Here is a 23,519-nt window from a genome sequence, read left to right as displayed (position 1 = left end):
AAGCCTTTTAATTATTACATTTCTCGCATAATAAGAAACTTGATTTTTCGAGAAATTCGCGTTATAAGCTATTTTTCGTTTCAAACTCATTTTGTCTACAGACTAAGAAAGAGATGATTTTCATGAAAATTTGGAATTTCTTTTTGGAAGACTTTCCAGAGTCTTGAAAGCGTTTTAATTATGATATTTGGACGATAGGTTGAATACTTGATTCTTCGAGAAATACGCATTTAATGTAACTCATTTTCTCTACTGACCTAGCTAGAGAAGATTTTCATTAAAATTTTGAATTATTAAGCTTTTCAGAGCATGAAGACGATTTAATTCTGACATTTCCACCATAGGATCGAAACTAAACTTTTCGAGAAATTCGGGTTCACTCCTAATACTCACTTCAGACTCATTTTCTATACAGACCAAGACAGAGATGATTTGCTTTAAAATGTTCAATTAATATGTTTTTCAGAGCCGAAAAGCGTTTTAATTAATACATTTAATTATGACATTTGGACGATATGTTGAATACCTGATTTTTCTAGATATATGCTTTCAATGCTAGTACTCGTTTGAAACTCGATTTCCTACAGACCTAGCGAGAGGTGAATCTCATTAAAGTGATGAATTATTATGCTTTTCGGAGCTTGGAAAGTTTATCAACTTTGACATTTCAACTTTAGGATCAAATCTTTTTTTTTCGAAAAATTCACGTTCTATTCTAGTACTAATTTGAAACTCATTTTCTCTAGGACCTAGGCAGGGATGATTTTCATTAAAATGTTCAATTATTATGCTTCTCAGAGCCTGAAAAGCTTTTTAGTTATGACATTTGGACTATAGGATGAATACTTGATTTTTTTTAGAGAAATACGCGATCAATGCTAGTACTCACTTGAAACTTAATTTCTCTACAGATCTAGCCAGAGATGATTTTCATTAAAATGTTGAATTATTAATCTTTTCCGAGAATGAAAAGCGTTTTAGTTCTGACATTTCGACTACTAGTGTCAAAACTTGAATTTTCGAGAAATTCACGTTCGTTGAATCTTATTTGTTCTACAGGCCTACCTAGAGATGATATTCCTTAAAATGTTGAATTATAATGCTTTTCAGAGACTGAAAAGGGTTTTAATTATTACACTTCGAATATAGGATCAAAACTTGATTTTTCTAGAAATTCGCGTTCAATTCTATTATTCAATTGTGACTCATTTTCTATACAGAACAAGCCAGAGATGATTGTCTTTAAAATGTTGAATTAATATGCTTTTCAGAGCCTAAAAATCGCTTTAATTATTACATTTCGCCTATAGGATCAAAACATGATTTTTCGAGAAATTCGCGATCAATGCTAACATTTGAGACTCTTTTTCTATACAGACCAAGTGTGACATTTTTCTACGCAGATTAGTAATAAAATCATTACGTTATATCATAGAAAAGTTAGGTAATAGAAGTGGAAGCTACATTTAAACCTCGCTGCGCTTTGAAATTGCATTTCCATCGGTGACCAGTTGATGGCGCGGCCGTCTTCTTTTGCTGCTCGCAGTAAATAGGGGGGGAAGATTAATTGTCCCACTGGAGTGTCCTTCACCACAGAAAGAACAGGGGTGGGTTATGAAACAGGTTTTCTGAAAACGAGGGGGGAATATATGTCTTTTTCTGATTTCATGCAGTTCGTGAATTTACTAAATGAGGACTTTGCCAGGCAGCTACGTACCCTACCAGGGCGCGAAATCATTGAAGATTGATTTTTTTTGGGGGGGGGCAAGAAGATTGTGGTCTACACAGAGATACACAAACTATACATATATATTATGTATGTGCATGAAACTTTTCAAATTTTCTACCAAGCAACTGAGAAGAAAGAGCCTATATGATTAATATTTATAATGTTATTAAATATAAAAGTAAATTACTAAACATGTAAGAATACATTAGTATTTAATACATACAAGGGAATTTATTTGATATTTTTTATGTATCAGATATTTATAACTGCCTTCTCGATTGCGCCGTGAATACGTTTTCGCCTTGCAATCAAGGAGTCCCGGGTTCGATACCTGGTGGAGGCACATAGTGGTTCGGATCCCACTTTAAACTATCGTTTGATTGACTTGTTATTGATTTCTAGTTTTGGTTTTTATGTATAGGTTTTCTATCTACCTGTGGGTGATCGCGGCGATAGGGTTGAAATAAAACATTATCTCTTATGCCTTTAGAATCGGTTTGGATGGAAGGGGGAAGGGTGCCTGTTATTCGCATTAACACAAGGTTAGTCGAGCAACTGTGCAGAATAAGGTTGACTAACAATGGCAGTGAGCCTAAAGTATCCAAAGTAAACATATATTGCTTAAATATGTCTGTGACAGTGACTCAACTACAGGGGGGACAGGGGCTAATGCGAGCAATTACCCCTTCGATTTCAAATTTTATGCAAATAAAAATTCATTTTGTAAAATTTTCTTGCTTTTTCGCTCGCATTATCTGCTATTCTTGTTTTCATCACGTTCAGAGGGGCGGCGGGAGCCAGCCATTGGGCACGAATGATCTAAAAAAGTTGTAAAAAGAGAATGCCATGGCGTCCAGGGAAATTAATTGCGCACTAATAAATCAATATTGTTTTCAATTGCACAAATTGGATCTAAAAATTTTTGAGGTATCTATCTGCATTTTTCCGGACCTTCTCATCGGACTAAAATGTGTGATATAAAGTAATCCCCTCACATTAGCCTTTTAATACTAATAGTAACTAATGTATTCAACAATGTGCTCATTTCTGTTTTGGGGGTTGAACTGAACCTCTAGATCTCCAGTGTTAACCCAGCATCACAATTTCAATTGAAATCTAGTAGAAGGAAATATGGCGGAACTCCAGCCTTGAAAGACGGGTAATAGGGCGGTGAAGGGACTTCATTCACTGAAAATTCGTCACTCAATGAAAGTCGATCGGAAAGACTGAATTCCGAAAAGGATTTCAATTTTAATAATAGTGGACATTATTAATAATAATTTCAACAATAGCATTTCTTTTCGATATATTTCATGAAACAAAACCTTTTTATATTAATAATAGATCATCAGTGCTGGAGTTGTGGGTGTGGAGAAGGAGTGCAGAGGGGTGCTTTTTCCCCAGTTATGTAAATTTCCATTAACCATCCCCTCCTGTTAGGATAATTTGCATAAACATCCCCCACTGCTTCTTCGTCTCCATGCTGATCTACACAAAGACCCTCCTCGACCAAGAGGCCTCCCCGATGGCGCAATGGTAGCGTCGTCGCCTTGTAATCAAGGGGTCCCGGGTTCGATACCCGGTGAAGGCACAAGTGGTTCGGATCCCACTTTAAACTGTAGGTCCAGTCCCGATTAGCCTTACTGTGCATAAAGTGGACTTAAAACACCAAATCAATCCAATCCTCCTCGACCAAGCATACCAGCTATGCATACCACTTCGAGCACTGTAGATTATAAAATAAAAACACACTGGAAAGAAGGAAATGTCCACAGAATTTCAATTTGGATGAAAAATGAACTTCACAAAATGCCCCCAAATAATGGTAACATTTAACCCATACGCTGTGAACCCTTAGGGCAAAGGGATAATTCGACTCCACATCAAACTGAGTTTTGGGACCACTTTGAAGTAACATGGAACAGGTGTAAACTATTTTAGTTTTTTTTCAGCTCTTATTTGAATATAAAAAGGCTTAGAGCCATCTTGAAAATATTTGATGTCAAGTTACATTCAAATACCAGTCGTAAAATTAAAATTAGTGATAAAAGTTCATGATTTATCAAATTTAATTCTTTATATTGTGCAGCAACAAAGCAACGACTAGTTGAGTAACTGGATCTTTCTATACTGGATTCATGCAAGAAATAATAAGTTACGTCAGCGTTTCGTTAAAAAACGCAACAAAAGTTTTTTAGTGCCTAAAAACCTATTTTGCTTGTTAGAACCTATTTTAGGTTCCACTGTTACCTGTGCAATACAAAGTGGTCTGATCTTTGTGGTCTTGCTCACTTTGGCGTCACTTCCATGCTTTGCGGCATTCACGCCTTGCAAACTTACATTTCAGCATTGAAGTTTGCACCACTCACTATATTTTTGTTGTAAGATTTTCAGAATATAAGATGATCCTCACAGACAAAATTGCGGAGTTTCACTGTCGTTAACATGAAAACAGATTGGTGTCTAACTATACGGCGATGAGTGGATTTTAATAGCAAATTTCCAATGTAGAGTTCTGCCATCGCCGTAGGGTTAGGCAACACACATAACGTTATGCAAGATAGTGCATATTTCAGGATATATGTGTCCCATTTTCATTGCCGGTGACTATACCTATTCAGCAGTATTCAGAAATTTTGAACTATTTTAAGTTTTTTATAACCTACTTCAGGATTTTTCGAGTCTAACTTAAGATTTTTAGGACCTATTTCAGGATATTTAGAACCTATTTTAGGGTTTTTCGAACCTATTTTAGGATTTTTCGAGCCTAACTTAAGATTTTTATGACCTATATCAGGATTTTTAGAATCTAAAAATCCGAGGTCTAGTTATGAGATATGGGATTTTTCCTATAGATGTCCACCCGCGAGCAAGGAAGTTAATTCTGCATTTCGGAGGGGACACATATGTTAAGTTAGCCGGGCCCCTCTGGCCGAACCAGAACGCCCCTGCTTATTATCGAAGATGTCGTATCATATGTTACTGGAAACCGGATTTCTGTCTTGTAAATTAAATTATTTCATAAGCGACACTTCCTGTTGAATTTCAAAGCAATATAAAATTTCAGAAGCAGAGAGAGAGAAAGAATATTGCGGGGATGGTTCTACACCTCGCCACACCCTGCAATGCCGGGCGGCCACTACGCCACTGTCTCTAATTATCATAATCAATTGAGCTTTCGTGGCTGCCTTCAGTAGCTGTTATGTCAATCTTCGCAGGTTTCAGATTCAAATCTTCTGTGGAAAAATAGCGATGCATTGGCTTCGAGGAGGAGGGCGGGGGGTAACCTTGAGTTAGGACTTAATCACTGTCGTAATGTTCGCAAGTTTACGACCGCAACCATTACCCCGATGCCCAAACTGCTCGCGGATCTGATTCAGGTTTGGCCAGGAAAGGAATGATATCTTGAATGAAACTCCAACGAACAATAAAGTTCGAGCAACATCAAATAACAATATTTCGATAATGACCTTTTCAGACTACCAAAGAATACAAAGATAAAGTTTAACATAAATAGGCTAATCGGGACTGTATCTACGTTAAATTTACAGGTCATAGACGATTAATATGTACCAACAGCTTTGGGCTTCCCTGCAGAACTGATTAAGGAAGACTTTTATAAATCGTGCATCATAATGTTTTCCTCTAGTTTCCAGTATGCAAGATTTTTACGCACAAAGGAATCTAACGAGAATCCAAGAACACCATTGTGTTGTGTTAGGCAAGAAAAATAGAATTAATTAAATAATAATGGTTACATATTATCTACACTTTGATGAATTGTGTAAACATTTACATTTTTTTAGACCTACTTGCTAAAACATTAAAATGGGTCCCTTACTCCACCATGGATTCTATTTGCTTCAAATGAAAGACTCTTGCATCACTTCAGACAATCTTTGCCTACGTTAACCATTTTGCAAAATATTGTGTTGACACCTGACAAACAAATAGGAATCCCTTGATTGATCAGCGACTTCTTGGATTACACTGTCATCATTAATATTTCATGTTTTATCAAGTTTTATCGAACATTTTGAAAAATACCTTCCTTAATGACTATGGTACGAAACCGAAAGATATAAGGGGCCTCCTTCGCTTTACCCCATTTCCGCGGCACGAAGTCTCTGAACAGCTTATCGTCACCAATTTTTGAGCAAAAGATTACAAACCCCAAATATCAGGGATTTTTATTCTAATACTAATTTTTCCCAGTCACACAATGGCTTAAGATATATGAATAAAATAGGAGAATCCACTACATAGCAGAAGAGTTGACATAATTATTTGTCAAAAAATTAGGTTGTGCCTGAGGTAGGTTTAACAGACAACTTCTGCTACAGGCACAATTTATTATTATAAATATAATAAAATAAATAGAATGTAATTTGAGAGATTTTCAATCGTATTTATTTCACTGCAGCTTTTTTCTACTTGTCATTTTCTTGAACCTACATTCATAAGGTGCCGCCTGATAACATTGACAACTTTTACAGTGTGTGCAGGACATCAAGGCAAGCAACTTTTCTCAGTCACTATTTGCGCCTCTAATTCATCTTTCGATGTTACAAGCAATCAAAATAGGCATCTTCTGTCCTTAATGGATGCAATCCCATTGTAAGCTTCGTAGTACCAAATGTCATTTATTTTTACTGCCGTTTAAAATTCTGAGAGCAATATATAACATGCTATTGAAACGATATCATGCAAACAGTCAGGGTCAAAACTTAACTTTTCCTTTATAAAATGGATATCATAACACACACCTATGTTGCTTACCATATTTGATGCGTTTGCATAGAGAAATGATTCATAAGATTTGAAATTGATATTTACACTCCATAAGATGCTTAGTGTAACCCTATCGAACTACAAATTTTATCGCTTTCTAACCGAAATAATAATTGTGAAATACTATCACATTTTCATCGTGTTTGATAATAATTTGAGCCAGTAAGCTGTCCTACATCTTTCACTAGCCGACCTACATGGTAGGATGGTTACATAACACACTGCGAAGCCAGGGGTTCCAGGTTCGAGCCTGAGCATGAGTCTTCTTTGTGAGCAGAGGGGAGGGTCAAGTACCAGGACAAACGTGCCAATAATAATAATAATAGTAATATAGTGGTGGTAATGGTAGTAATAATAGTAACATTACAAGACGTTATTATCGTCGTAAATCATGCAAAAGGGGATAGAAGTCGGTGCTAAAGCATTTGTGTTTGAACAAATTATTTGAAATATTTTTTCAACACGTTCAATTTCATATTAGCTAATAATGGAAAACAAGCACACAAACCGTATTTTTCAAGGACAGAATAATGACGAACATTATTATTTTGTACATATGACGAGTATAACTTTCATGTATACAACATATATTTTAAACATATGTAACATAGAGCGACATAAAATAAGAAAACACATATGCAACATGTTAACGCTAAATTGTGTACGTATTCAAAGTTTCTTAAATTATATATTGAAATGTGAACGCTCCATTTCCTCAAAAGAATTGTTCATGCACTTAAGCTGCAACAGTCTGAAGTATATATCTGGCCTTAACTCTCTCTCGGGTAATTTAGAATGCATTACAGAAAATAATCATATTGGGATCGAAGCGAGCAGGAAAATCTTTAGTATCAAATATTTGCAATCTGAAAACAATATTTATTTAATAGGGCGCAACAAATTTCACTTGGGAACATGGCATTCTCTTTAACATTTTTTTATTTAGATCGTTTTGGCTCCCATGGCTGACTCCCGCCGCCCCCTAGCTATAGCTCTGAAAATGGGATTATAAGAATAGGAAATATTGACTTTGCGAGCGAAGGGAGCGAAAATTTTACGAAATGTACTTTTATTTGTAAAAGAAAGTTGAAATCGAGGGAGCAATTGCCCCTCTTTGTCCCCTGCAAGTGCCCTTAGGCGTCTGGAGGAAAATAGCAAGAAACACTTGAAAACTAATTCCAACTTGAGTATCCATTTTGTTCTACTATTCTTAGATTCTGCTAGTCATGTTTCTTTACTTCAATGTTTGCCCCCTACCAGATTGGACTTCCGTTCAAGATTGGGGGGGACAATGCCCCTACCCCCTGTGGTTGCAGCAGTGTTTGTGAGTGTCTCTTCATCAATTTCACGTCACTCCCTCTCTTTATCACATGAATCGCTATTACCAAAAGGTAGACTTGGAAAACAAAAAATTATGCTGTTCAAACTTCTTAGCAACACATCCAAGAAAAACATCCAAATACATTAGGCACTTTTAATACAAGACTACTCAAAATATCACAACTGTTCTACATACTGAAAATTGATAAATCATTTCCTGAAGTTTGAATCTGGAAGACATTTTATTCCCCAAATCCTGATCCGACATTATACGGAATCCGACACACCTTCATAAATCACAAAATCAATAAATGTCTTTGTTATGTTGCTAGAGTAATACAGGATCAAATTGTAAAGATTAGTGAGAATTCCAGGTAGATATGTATTCTGTATTTTTTACAGGGGGGCAGTTGCCCCTCTGCTCCCTATAGCTACAGGCCTGCTGTGACGTCACCTACGTAGGTGAAACTTCTTCCGAGGGTCGCCATTTCAGCAACTAGAACATGTTGATTTGAAGAAGGCTCACACAAAGCATTTGTGGGGGGGGGGCAGATTCGAAAGTGTTGAATGCTCAATTGATTGAATTAGGTTATTTACGTCGTTTTCTGACACTTTGGCTAATCACGGCGATGATGATGAGTGATGATATGATGAAATTCATATGTGAACATTCACAATGAACATCCATGCCCAGGCCGGGCATCGAAATACACGTAGAACGAAACAATTTAATAATGATTGACTACTATAAATGTGGAGCTGAAAAAAAGGAAGGGGTGGGCTGACATCTGATTGGTGTCGTTCTGTCCGAGTCACCAAGTAGCTATCCAGGTTCTTTACTCTGGTGGTGAGAAATTGGAATTTCAATAATATTACATCCTTTGTAATGTGATAACTAGGGCTAGGATTTTGATGCAAATGCATATTTTTTTTGGTAAGGCAGAAACATTGCATAAGTAGATAGGAACGTATTTTACACGTAAGTGAATAAATGGTAACGCCATTGTTTGGGCACTTTTTTGCAATTCTTTGAACCTTTTTGAAGTAAATGTAATTTTTTAGACTTTTAAAACCGTTTGTCATTCTTCGGCCATTTTTTAAGTAATTTTATGAATTTTCTACATTTTGGTGAAAGAAGGGACATTTTACATGCAAATGTAACCCTTTGAAGGAGAGAGGTTCCCGACTCTCGTCTCATTGTCTTCAGCTCAGTTCTGAATGACTCTGTTTGAAGAAACAAAGAAATTCTGTGCAGGATTGTTGACACAAGGTGTTGTATAACAATTCAGCTCAAACAATGTGATTTCCCCTATATCAGTAAATATATTGTCGCCAGACGGATTATTGTAAAAAAACAAATGGTACAAAGTGCTCTGTATCGGATATTTTGTCAGGGAGCAATTTGCACTCTATGGAATTGAAAGTGACTTAACAGGAAATGATATTGTTCATTTCAAGTAAGCTACTCTTGTGTAGGTGGAAGTCGTGAAAAAATTTTCGTGTACAAGGCTCTCTTGTCCAAAAACCGACAATCATTCGTTGTGTACTGTAACTCAGTACCTAAAGTGTAAAAGATGACAAAAGTGTACTTTCTTACTTGTACTACCACCATACGCAATGAGCATGTGATAGATACTGTAACGTTGATTTGTAATTTGAATTTCTCTTGGTAGTTTATAAATTTCGTTTAAAAATCTTTCAGAATTTTTAGGTCATTTATCTAAGTTTATAGGGCATTTTCTTGCATGTATTAGGTCATAAATGCATTTACAATGTACTTAAACCTGAGTTGAAGAAACAAAGATGAATAAAAAATAATAGAAAAATTGGTATTTTAGGCAATATTATATAATATGGGCAGGCCCGTACCCAGGAGAGGGACCACGGGGGGCATGCCCCTCCTCGAACTATGAAATATTTAAATGTGAACTTACAATAAGCTACGAAAATAACATCGACGATTTTTCAAATTTGTAAAATTTCAATTTACTTCTTGCAAAAATGAATCCCTCCCATCGGGCGAAGCACTAGAAACCTACCCGCTCGTTCCCGACGATTCTCGAAACCTGTTTTGTTTACCCTCGCTGAAAATGAGGAAGTAAACGGAATCGGAAAGTGAGAAGCCGACCATTTAGTGAGGCAATTGTACGCTGTTACCAAACTCAATATTATTAAAATCAAGTATGAAATCATTATTGCTACAGAGAATTTGAGTGAATAGATTATGAAATAAACCTTTAAAAAGTGTCCCATAAAGATATGAAGGTCGTAAGTCCAATAGTTACGGAGGAGTGGAATTGATTACTTCTTTTACAAATAAACGGGGAAAACTCTTCTTTCTAGGAAAGGGAGGTGGAGACGGTCGCGCTCGGGCAAGGGGCATGATTTCCTCTTAAAATACTATTTTTATATTTATAAATTTACTGGACAAATGAAAGTTATACAAAACTTTATTGCTTGAGACCTCAATTCGAGATGTTGGAATGATCTCTAATTTAAATGACTGAAAATGTAAGAACATAACCATCAACAAAATTTTCAATATGCAGTTATTCTCACAAAATACTTTAAAAATGATTGTTTCACAAACGTTTATTTTTTAAAAATAGATTTATTGATTTAGTGTGAAAGTTTATACTATTTGGAGAACTTCTGAGAAAACCAGACATTCATAGGCGTCACCGTTCCCGAGAAATATCAAACCAAAATAAATCTAATACGGTGGACTATTTTGAACATGGGGGGCATCGGCACGCACATAGCGATTGGCTCCTCGACTGAAAATTCCTTAAATGGCATAACAATTATACTACCAAGTCTCTTGGTTTTATCAGAAAGTGTAACAATTCGTCAATCATTAGGGACTTAGCCGCTGGACAGTGATCAAGATGGTGGGTACGAGTCCTCTATTTGGAGACACATCTTATGGCGATTCTTTGATTAAATACATTAAAACTTATATCAGTTTAACGCTTATAAATTAGGCTATAATTTTTATTCCAAATAATTTTCTGTCGCATAATTTATTTGATAGTTACAATCGAGAAAATTCTAAAAGTACAGAAAGACTTGTCTCTATTTTACAGGGGAAGACAAGACTTGCCTTTATTTTAAAAGATGATTTCTTACATAACGTGAAAACCACTTACATTCGTATCATTGCCTATCCTTCCAATTTTCATTTATTTCGAATTGAAATAAATGAATATCCCGCATCTATCACTACGGGTAATGTAGCTCATTCATCATTCAACTATTGGCATACTCGCTGTTCATGGCAAACCTGATGATAAGGTGCAAGTGGTACTGACTAAACACATACGTGTGGCTAGGGTTAGCAGATCGCTGTAAGGGAAATGTAGGACATGCTGACACAAAACATTCTCAATAAATAATAGATATTTCTATAGAACACTTTAGAAAGTAGTTGAAAAGTGACACTTTTCAGTTTTTAAAAAATGAATTCTTAATGAATTTTTAAATGCAAAATTTCAAAACTTGCAATCATACTAATCAATGCACCTCTCACTACATGATTTAAGCGGTACTTCTCAGAGGAGACAATCTTTATCAAAATTTCAGGTTTAGCCAAACTATATTATGTTAGAGTGGACAGTCAAACTCTGAAATAATAGGGACCAGTACCAAACAAACATTTTACAGACTTCATGAAAAATAATTCCCCTACTTAGGTAAAGTTGAAAATTAGTAATTAAGAAAATAAATATTTATTTAATGAAAAACCCTACTAAAGGGCCTGAACTGTGTTTGGCAGATAAGCGAGGCTTTGGTATGATAATACATGCAAGAAAATGCCCTATAAACTTAGATAAATGACCTAAAAATTCTGAAAGATTTTTAAACGAAATTTATAAACTACCAAGAGAAATTCAAATTACAAATCAACGTTACAGTATCTATCACATGCTCATTGCGTATGGTGGTAGTACAAGTAAGAAAGTACACTTTTGTCATCTTTTACACTTTAGGTACTGAGTTACAGTACACAACGAATGATTGTCGGTTTTTGGACAAGAGAGCCTTGTACACGAAAATTTTTTCACGACTTCCACCTACACAAGAGTAGCTTACTTGAAATGAACAATATCATTTCCTGTTAAGTCACTTTCAATTCCATAGAGTGCAAATTGCTCCCTGACAAAATATCCGATACAGAGCACTTTGTACCATTTGTTTCTTTACAATAATCCGTCTGGCGACAATATATTTACTGATATAGGGGAAATCACATTGTTTGAGCTGAATTGTTATACAACACCTTGTGTCAACAATCCTGCACAGAATTTCTTTGTTTCTTCAAACAGAGTCATTCAGAACTGAGCTGAAGACAATGAGACGAGAGTCGGGAACCTCTCTCCTTCAAAGGGTTACATTTGCATGTAAAATGTCTCTTCTTTCACCAAAATGTAGAAAATTCATAAAATTACTTAAAAAATGGCCGAAGAATGACAAACGGTTTTAAAAGTCTAAAAAATTACATTTACTTCAAAAAGGTTCAAAGAATTGCAAAAAAGTGCCCAAACAATGGCGTTACCATTTATTCACTTACGTGTAAAATACGTTCCTATCTACTTATGCAATGTTTCTGCCTTACCAAAAAAAATATGCATTTGCATCAAAATCCTAGCCCTAGTTATCACATTACAAAGGATGTAATATTATTGAAATTCCAATTTCTCACCACCAGAGTAAAGAACCTGGATAGCTACTTGGTGACTCGGACAGAACGACACCAATCAGATGTCAGCCCACCCCTTCCTTTTTTTCAGCTCCACATTTATAGTAGTCAATCATTATTAAATTGTTTCGTTCTACGTGTATTTCGATGCCCGGCCTGGGCATGGATGTTCATTGTGAATGTTCACATATGAATTTCATCATATCATCACTCATCATCATCGCCGTGATTAGCCAAAGTGTCAGAAAACGACGTAAATAACCTAATTCAATCAATTGAGCATTCAACACTTTCGAATCTGCCCCCCCCCCACAAATGCTTTGTGTGAGCCTTCTTCAAATCAACATGTTCTAGTTGCTGAAATGGCGACCCTCGGAAGAAGTTTCACCTACGTAGGTGACGTCACAGCAGGCCTGTAGCTATAGGGAGCAGAGGGGCAACTGCCCCCCTGTAAAAAATACAGAATACATATCTACCTGGAATTCTCACTAATCTTTACAATTTGATCCTGTATTACTCTAGCAACATAACAAAGACATTTATTGATTTTGTGATTTATGAAGGTGTGTCGGATTCCGTATAATGTCGGATCAGGATTTGGGGAATAAAATGTCTTCCAGATTCAAACTTCAGGAAATGATTTATCAATTTTCAGTATGTAGAACAGTTGTGATATTTTGAGTAGTCTTGTATTAAAAGTGCCTAATGTATTTGGATGTTTTTCTTGGATGTGTTGCTAAGAAGTTTGAACAGCATAATTTTTTTGTTTTCCAAGTCTACCTTTTGGTAATAGCGATTCATGTGATAAAGAGAGGGAGTGACGTGAAATTGATGAAGAGACACTCACAAACACTGCTGCAACCACAGGGGGTAGGGGCATTGTCCCCCCCAATCTTGAACGGAAGTCCAATCTGGTAGGGGGCAAACATTGAAGTAAAGAAACATGACTAGCAGAATCTAAGAATAGTAGAACAAAATGGATACTCAAGTTGGAATTAGTTTTCAAGTGTTTCTTGCTATTTTCCTCCAGACGCCTAAGGGCACTTGCAGGGGACAAAGAGGGGCAATTGCTCCCTCGATTTCAACTTTCTTTTACAAATAAAAGTACATTTCGTAAAATTTTCGCTCCCTTCGCTCGCAAAGTCAATATTTCCTATTCTTATAATCCCATTTTCAGAGCTATAGCTAGGGGGCGGCGGGAGTCAGCCATGGGAGCCAAAACGATCTAAATAAAAAAATGTTAAAGAGAATGCCATGTTCCCAAGTGAAATTTGTTGCGCCCTATTAAATAAATATTGTTTTCAGATTGCAAATATTTGATACTAAAGATTTTCCTGCTCGCTTCGATCCCAATATGATTATTTTCTGTAATGCATTCTAAATTACCCGAGAGAGAGTTAAGGCCAGATATATACTTCAGACTGTTGCAGCTTAAGTGCATGAACAATTCTTTTGAGGAAATGGAGCGTTCACATTTCAATATATAATTTAAGAAACTTTGAATACGTACACAATTTAGCGTTAACATGTTGCATATGTGTTTTCTTATTTTATGTCGCTCTATGTTACATATGTTTAAAATATATGTTGTATACATGAAAGTTATACTCGTCATATGTACAAAATAATAATGTTCGTCATTATTCTGTCCTTGAAAAATACGGTTTGTGTGCTTGTTTTCCATTATTAGCTAATATGAAATTGAACGTGTTGAAAAAATATTTCAAATAATTTGTTCAAACACAAATGCTTTAGCACCGACTTCTATCCCCTTTTGCATGATTTACGACGATAATAACGTCTTGTAATGTTACTATTATTACTACCATTACCACCACTATATTACTATTATTATTATTATTGGCACGTTTGTCCTGGTACTTGACCCTCCCCTCTGCTCACAAAGAAGACTCATGCTCAGGCTCGAACCTGGAACCCCTGGCTTCGCAGTGTGTTATGTAACCATCCTACCATGTAGGTCGGCTAGTGAAAGATGTAGGACAGCTTACTGGCTCAAATTATTATCAAACACGATGAAAATGTGATAGTATTTCACAATTATTATTTCGGTTAGAAAGCGATAAAATTTGTAGTTCGATAGGGTTACACTAAGCATCTTATGGAGTGTAAATATCAATTTCAAATCTTATGAATCATTTCTCTATGCAAACGCATCAAATATGGTAAGCAACATAGGTGTGTGTTATGATATCCATTTTATAAAGGAAAAGTTAAGTTTTGACCCTGACTGTTTGCATGATATCGTTTCAATAGCATGTTATATATTGCTCTCAGAATTTTAAACGGCAGTAAAAATAAATGACATTTGGTACTACGAAGCTTACAATGGGATTGCATCCATTAAGGACAGAAGATGCCTATTTTGATTGCTTGTAACATCGAAAGATGAATTAGAGGCGCAAATAGTGACTGAGAAAAGTTGCTTGCCTTGATGTCCTGCACACACTGTAAAAGTTGTCAATGTTATCAGGCGGCACCTTATGAATGTAGGTTCAAGAAAATGACAAGTAGAAAAAAGCTGCAGTGAAATAAATACGATTGAAAATCTCTCAAATTACATTCTATTTATTTTATTATATTTATAATAATAAATTGTGCCTGTAGCAGAAGTTGTCTGTTAAACCTACCTCAGGCACAACCTAATTTTTTGACAAATAATTATGTCAACTCTTCTGCTATGTAGTGGATTCTCCTATTTTATTCATATATCTTAAGCCATTGTGTGACTGGGAAAAATTAGTATTAGAATAAAAATCCCTGATATTTGGGGTTTGTAATCTTTTGCTCAAAAATTGGTGACGATAAGCTGTTCAGAGACTTCGTGCCGCGGAAATGGGGTAAAGCGAAGGAGGCCCCTTATATCTTTCGGTTTCGTACCATAGTCATTAAGGAAGGTATTTTTCAAAATGTTCGATAAAACTTGATAAAACATGAAATATTAATGATGACAGTGTAATCCAAGAAGTCGCTGATCAATCAAGGGATTCCTATTTGTTTGTCAGGTGTCAACACAATATTTTGCAAAATGGTTAACGTAGGCAAAGATTGTCTGAAGTGATGCAAGAGTCTTTCATTTGAAGCAAATAGAATCCATGGTGGAGTAAGGGACCCATTTTAATGTTTTAGCAAGTAGGTCTAAAAAAATGTAAATGTTTACACAATTCATCAAAGTGTAGATAATATGTAACCATTATTATTTAATTAATTCTATTTTTCTTGCCTAACACAACACAATGGTGTTCTTGGATTCTCGTTAGATTCCTTTGTGCGTAAAAATCTTGCATACTGGAAACTAGAGGAAAACATTATGATGCACGATTTATAAAAGTCTTCCTTAATCAGTTCTGCAGGGAAGCCCAAAGCTGTTGGTACATATTAATCGTCTATGACCTGTAAATTTAACGTAGATACAGTCCCGATTAGCCTATTTATGTTAAACTTTATCTTTGTATTCTTTGGTAGTCTGAAAAGGTCATTATCGAAATATTGTTATTTGATGTTGCTCGAACTTTATTGTTCGTTGGAGTTTCATTCAAGATATCATTCCTTTCCTGGCCAAACCTGAATCAGATCCGCGAGCAGTTTGGGCATCGGGGTAATGGTTGCGGTCGTAAACTTGCGAACATTACGACAGTGATTAAGTCCTAACTCAAGGTTACCCCCCGCCCTCCTCCTCGAAGCCAATGCATCGCTATTTTTCCACAGAAGATTTGAATCTGAAACCTGCGAAGATTGACATAACAGCTACTGAAGGCAGCCACGAAAGCTCAATTGATTATGATAATTAGAGACAGTGGCGTAGTGGCCGCCCGCCATTGCAGGGTGTGGCGAGGTGTAGAACCATCCCCGCAATATTCTTTCTCTCTCTCTGCTTCTGAAATTTTATATTGCTTTGAAATTCAACAGGAAGTGTCGCTTATGAAATAATTTAATTTACAAGACAGAAATCCGGTTTCCAGTAACATATGATACGACATCTTCGATAATAAGCAGGGGCGTTCTGGTTCGGCCAGAGGGGCCCGGCTAACTTAACATATGTGTCCCCTCCGAAATGCAGAATTAACTTCCTTGCTCGCGGGTGGACATCTATAGGAAAAATCCCATATCTCATAACTAGACCTCGGATTTTTAGATTCTAAAAATCCTGATATAGGTCATAAAAATCTTAAGTTAGGCTCGAAAAATCCTAAAATAGGTTCGAAAAACCCTAAAATAGGTTCTAAATATCCTGAAATAGGTCCTAAAAATCTTAAGTTAGACTCGAAAAATCCTGAAGTAGGTTATAAAAAACTTAAAATAGTTCAAAATTTCTGAATACTGCTGAATAGGTATAGTCACCGGCAATGAAAATGGGACACATATATCCTGAAATCTGCACTATCTTGCATAACGTTATGTGTGTTGCCTAACCCTACGGCGATGGCAGAACTCTACATTGGAAATTTGCTATTAAAATCCACTCATCGCCGTATAGTTAGACACCAATCTGTTTTCATGTTAACGACAGTGAAACTCCGCAATTTTGTCTGTGAGGATCATCTTATATTCTGAAAATCTTACAACAAAAATATAGTGAGTGGTGCAAACTTCAATGCTGAAATGTAAGTTTGCAAGGCGTGAATGCCGCAAAGCATGGAAGTGACGCCAAAGTGAGCAAGACCACAAAGATCAGACCACTTTGTATTGCACAGGTAACAGTGGAACCTAAAATAGGTTCTAACAAGCAAAATAGGTTTTTAGGCACTAAAAAACTTTTGTTGCGTTTTTTAACGAAACGCTGACGTAACTTATTATTTCTTGCATGAATCCAGTATAGAAAGATCCAGTTACTCAACTAGTCGTTGCTTTGTTGCTGCACAATATAAAGAATTAAATTTGATAAATCATGAACTTTTATCACTAATTTTAATTTTACGACTGGTATTTGAATGTAACTTGACATCAAATATTTTCAAGATGGCTCTAAGCCTTTTTATATTCAAATAAGAGCTGAAAAAAAACTAAAATAGTTTACACCTGTTCCATGTTACTTCAAAGTGGTCCCAAAACTCAGTTTGATGTGGAGTCGAATTATCCCTTTGCCCTAAGGGTTCACAGCGTATGGGTTAAATGTTACCATTATTTGGGGGCATTTTGTGAAGTTCATTTTTCATCCAAATTGAAATTCTGTGGACATTTCCTTCTTTCCAGTGTGTTTTTATTTTATAATCTACAGTGCTCGAAGTGGTATGCATAGCTGGTATGCTTGGTCGAGGAGGATTGGATTGATTTGGTGTTTTAAGTCCACTTTATGCACAGTAAGGCTAATCGGGACTGGACCTACAGTTTAAAGTGGGATCCGAACCACTTGTGCCTTCACCGGGTATCGAACCCGGGACCCCTTGATTACAAGGCGACGACGCTACCATTGCGCCATCGGGGAGGCCTCTTGGTCGAGGAGGGTCTTTGTGTAGATCAGCATGGAGACGAAGAAGCAGTGGGGGATGTTTATGCAAATTATCCTAACAGGAGGGGATGGTTAATGGAAATTTACATAACTGGGGAAAAAGCACCCCTCTGCACTCCTTCTCCACACCCACAACTCCAGCACTGATGATCTATTATTAATATAAAAAGGTTTTGTTTCATGAAATATATCGAAAAGAAATGCTATTGTTGAAATTATTATTAATAATGTCCACTATTATTAAAATTGAAATCCTTTTCGGAATTCAGTCTTTCCGATCGACTTTCATTGAGTGACGAATTTTCAGTGAATGAAGTCCCTTCACCGCCCTATTACCCGTCTTTCAAGGCTGGAGTTCCGCCATATTTCCTTCTACTAGATTTCAATTGAAATTGTGATGCTGGGTTAACACTGGAGATCTAGAGGTTCAGTTCAACCCCCAAAACAGAAATGAGCACATTGTTGAATACATTAGTTACTATTAGTATTAAAAGGCTAATGTGAGGGGATTACTTTATATCACACATTTTAGTCCGATGAGAAGGTCCGGAAAAATGCAGATAGATACCTCAAAAATTTTTAGATCCAATTTGTGCAATTGAAAACAATATTGATTTATTAGTGCGCAATTAATTTCCCTGGACGCCATGGCATTCTCTTTTTACAACTTTTTTAGATCATTCGTGCCCAATGGCTGGCTCCCGCCGCCCCTCTGAACGTGATGAAAACAAGAATAGCAGATAATGCGAGCGAAAAAGCAAGAAAATTTTACAAAATGAATTTTTATTTGCATAAAATTTGAAATCGAAGGGGTAATTGCTCGCATTAGCCCCTGTCCCCCCTGTAGTTGAGTCACTGTCACAGACATATTTAAGCAATATATGTTTACTTTGGATACTTTAGGCTCACTGCCATTGTTAGTCAACCTTATTCTGCACAGTTGCTCGACTAACCTTGTGTTAATGCGAATAACAGGCACCCTTCCCCCTTCCATCCAAACCGATTCTAAAGGCATAAGAGATAATGTTTTATTTCAACCCTATCGCCGCGATCACCCACAGGTAGATAGAAAACCTATACATAAAAACCAAAACTAGAAATCAATAACAAGTCAATCAAACGATAGTTTAAAGTGGGATCCGAACCACTATGTGCCTCCACCAGGTATCGAACCCGGGACTCCTTGATTGCAAGGCGAAAACGTATTCACGGCGCAATCGAGAAGGCAGTTATAAATATCTGATACATAAAAAATATCAAATAAATTCCCTTGTATGTATTAAATACTAATGTATTCTTACATGTTTAGTAATTTACTTTTATATTTAATAACATTATAAATATTAATCATATAGGCTCTTTCTTCTCAGTTGCTTGGTAGAAAATTTGAAAAGTTTCATGCACATACATAATATATATGTATAGTTTGTGTATCTCTGTGTAGACCACAATCTTCTTGCCCCCCCCCCCAAAAAATCAATCTTCAATTATTTCGCGCCCTGGTAGGGTACGTAGCTGCCTGGCAAAGTCCTCATTCCGTAAATTCACGAACTGCATGAAATCAGAAAAAGACATATATTCCCCCCTCGTTTTCAGAAAACCTGTTTCATAACCCACCCCTGTTCTTTCTGTGGTGAAGGACACTCCAGTGGGACAATTAATCTTCCCCCCCTATTTACTGCGAGCAGCAAAAGAAGACGGCCGCGCCATCAACTGGTCACCGATGGAAATGCAATTTCAAAGCGCAGCGAGGTTTAAATGTAGCTTCCACTTCTATTACCTAACTTTTCTATGATATAACGTAATGATTTTATTACTAATCTGCGTAGAAAAATGTCACACTTGGTCTGTATAGAAAAAGAGTCTCAAATGTTAGCATTGATCGCGAATTTCTCGAAAAATCATGTCTTGATCCTATAGGCGAAATGTAATAATTAAAGCGATTTTTAGGCTCTGAAAAGCATATTAATTCAACATTTTAAAGACAATCATCTCTGGCTTGTTCTGTATAGAAAATGAGTCTCAAATGAATATTAGAATTGAACGCGAATTTCTAGAAAAATCAAGTTTTGATCCTATATTCGAAGTGTAATAATTAAAACCCTTTTCAGTCTCTGAAAAGCGTTATAATTCAACATTTTAAGGAATATCATCTCTAGGTAGGCCTGTAGAACAAATAAGATTCAACGAACGTGAATTTCTCGAAAATTCAAGTTTTGACACTAGTAGTCGAAATGTCAGAACTAAAACGCTTTTCATTCTCGGAAAAGATTAATAATTCAACATTTTAATGAAAATCATCTCTGGCTAGATCTGTAGAGAAATTAAGTTTCAAGTGAGTACTAGCATTGATCGCGTATTTCTCTAAAAAAATCAAGTATTCATCCTATAGTCCAAATGTCATAACTAAAAAGCTTTTCAGGCTCTGAGAAGCATAATAATTGAACATTTTAATGAAAATCATCCCTGCCTAGGTCCTAGAGAAAATGAGTTTCAAATTAGTACTAGAATAGAACGTGAATTTTTCGAAAAAAAAAGATTTGATCCTAAAGTTGAAATGTCAAAGTTGATAAACTTTCCAAGGTTTCCCAACAAGAATCCTGTAAACTCCTCTTTTCTCTCCCATTCGTGCCACATAGCCTGCCCACCTAAGTCTTCATGATTTAATTATTCTATTAATTTCTGGACATGAATACAAATTATGTAGTTCTAAATTATGTAACCTTCTCCACTCACCTGTCTCCTCATTCCTTTTAGGTTCAAAGATTTTCCTAAGGATCTTATTTTCAAATACTCTCAATATATGTTCCTCTTTCAATCTAAGGGACCAAATTTCACATCCATATAATACTACAGGCAAAATTACGGTTTTCTATATTTTAACTTTTAGTTTCTTAGATATTAAACAAGAAGACAAAAGTTTGTGAAGAGAGAAGTAACATGCATTTCCTGAATTAAGAGTACTTCTTATTTCCTCTTTAATATAATTTTCTTTTGTTAATATTACTCCTAAGTATTTGAATTTGGAAATTGGTTCAAACAAGTTGTTATCAATAATTAGATTTTGATTATTACATAACACTTGGTTTCAGCCTGTAAGCATATATTTAGTTTTCTCTTTGTTAACTTCCAAACCTATCTCTTTAGCAGTTTTGAAAAAAATTTTAGTATTATTCTTAATTGTATTCACATCACCCCCAGTAAGTCTTCATCATCTGCATATGCTAACAACTGAGTCACACCATTTAATTTTAGTCCTTCTTTAGTTTCTTTTACATTCCAAACAGCATATTCTAAGGGAAAATTAAAGAGCAATGGAGATAATGCATCTCCTTGTTTCAACCTATCATGAATTGTAAATTTGTCAGACATATTAATACCCACACGAATTTTACTTTCTGTTTCACTGGTGCATATTTTTCTCATACTAACAAGAATCTTAGGTATTCCAAACACTACTAACATATTATATAATTTATCACTTTTGACCGAATCATAAGTTTTTTTGAAATCAAAGAATAGCTGATGGACATTTTGATTATATTCCCACTTTTTTTCATGTGTCTGTCTCATGTGAAAAATTTGATCTGTAATTGATCTGTTACGTTTAACTCCACATTGATAATCACCTATAATTTCATTAGCATATGGTGTTAGTCTTGTTATAAAATTTTTATCTAATATTCTTTTATGTTGTTGAGAGTACAGAAATTCCACGGTAATTTTTGCAGTTAATTTTATCACCTTTTTTAAACACAGGAACAATTATGGATTCTTTCCACTGTTGAGGGATTTCTTCTTTATTCCATATTAAACAAATTATCTTATGAATTTGACATATTAATGTATTTCCACCATATTTAATTAACTCATCTGGAATTAAATTAATGCCAGGTGCCATTATATTCCCAATTTTTTTCAAGTGTCTGTCTCATGTGAAAAATTTGATCTGTAATTGATCTGTTACGTTTAATTCCACATTGATAATCACCTATAATTTCATTAGCATATGGTTTTACTCTTGTTAAAAGAATGTTAGATAAAATTTTATATGTTGTTGAGAGTAGAGAAATTCCACGGTAATTATTGCAGTTAATTTTATCACTTTTTTTAATCACAGGAACAATTATGGATTCTTTCCACTGTTGACGGATTTCTTCTTTATTCCATATTAAACAAATTATTTTATGAATTTGACATATTAATGAATTTCCACCATATTTAATTAACTCATCTGGAATTAAATTAATGCCAGGTGCCATTATATTCCCAATTTTTTTCAAGTGTCTGTCTCATGTGAAAAATTTGATCTGTAATTGATCTGTTACGTTTAACTCCACATTGATAATCACCTATAATTTCATTAGCATATGGAGTTAGTCTTGTTAAAAGAATGTTAAATAAAATTTTATATGTTGTTGAGAGTAGAGAAATTCCACGGTAATTAATGCAGTTAATTTTATCACCTTTTTTAAACACAGGAACAATTATGGATTCTTTCCACTGTTGAGGGATTTCTTCTTTATTCCATATTAAACAAATTATTTTATGAATTTGACATATTAATGTATTTCCACCATATTTAATAAACTCATCTGGTATTAAATTAATGCCAGGTGCTTTGTTATTTTTAGCCTTTTAATAGCATCTTTAACTTCAGTCAAGTTAGGTTCTGGAACTAAAGGTTCTGCTGTGTGTACTTCATTTACTTCAGATTTGTCTCCTACATGTAAATTTAAAAGGTCATTAAAGTAGTTCTTCCATCTATTTAGAATATCGCTTGGGTCAGCTAGAAAATCACCGTCTTTATCTTTTATCAAGTTTACTTTAGGTTGCAACACCTTTCCAAACTCATTTACACATTTATATAAATCTCTGATATTTTTATTTTTGCTGTTTGTTTCAATTTAGTTAATTTTGCATTTCAAGTAATCTCTTTTTTTACTTCTAAACGTGCTGTTAACTTCTCGCTTTATTCTATTATAATTGTTTAGATTTGTATCATCAGAGTTATTTAACCACCTAAGTCTAGCCTGATTTCTTATTTCTATTAGATTATGACATTCATTATCAAACCATGGCTTACTTTTTCTCGGTTTATGGTTTCCTATACTTTCTTTAGCTCCTGATTCTATTGCAATACGAATGTACTTTTATTTACGTCTATTTCATTTACATTTTCATCATCATTTAAATCCTGGAAAACATCAATTCTATTTGACAGTTTAATTTGGTAATTTTTCTTAATTCTTTCATCAGTAAACTTTCCTGTATCAAATTTTAGAACTTTTAGATATTGTTGTTTATAATTTATTACTGAGATTCTTTCTCTTAATTTAGCAACTACTATTCAGTAATTGTCACTGGCACAGTCAGCAATTCTATATGTACGAACGTCAATTATACTAGTGTGTCTTCTCTTATCAATGAGAATATGATCTATCTGATTATGAGTTTTACCATCTGAAGAAGACCAGGTATATTTATTTATATCTTTATGTTTAAAAGTGGTA

This window comes from Lepisma saccharinum, chromosome 21 (assembly GCF_977018435.1).
Source record: "Lepisma saccharinum chromosome 21, izLepSacc3.1, whole genome shotgun sequence".
Taxonomy (NCBI): domain Eukaryota; kingdom Metazoa; phylum Arthropoda; class Insecta; order Zygentoma; family Lepismatidae; genus Lepisma; species Lepisma saccharinum.
Note: the sequence above shows the minus strand (reverse complement) of the source record.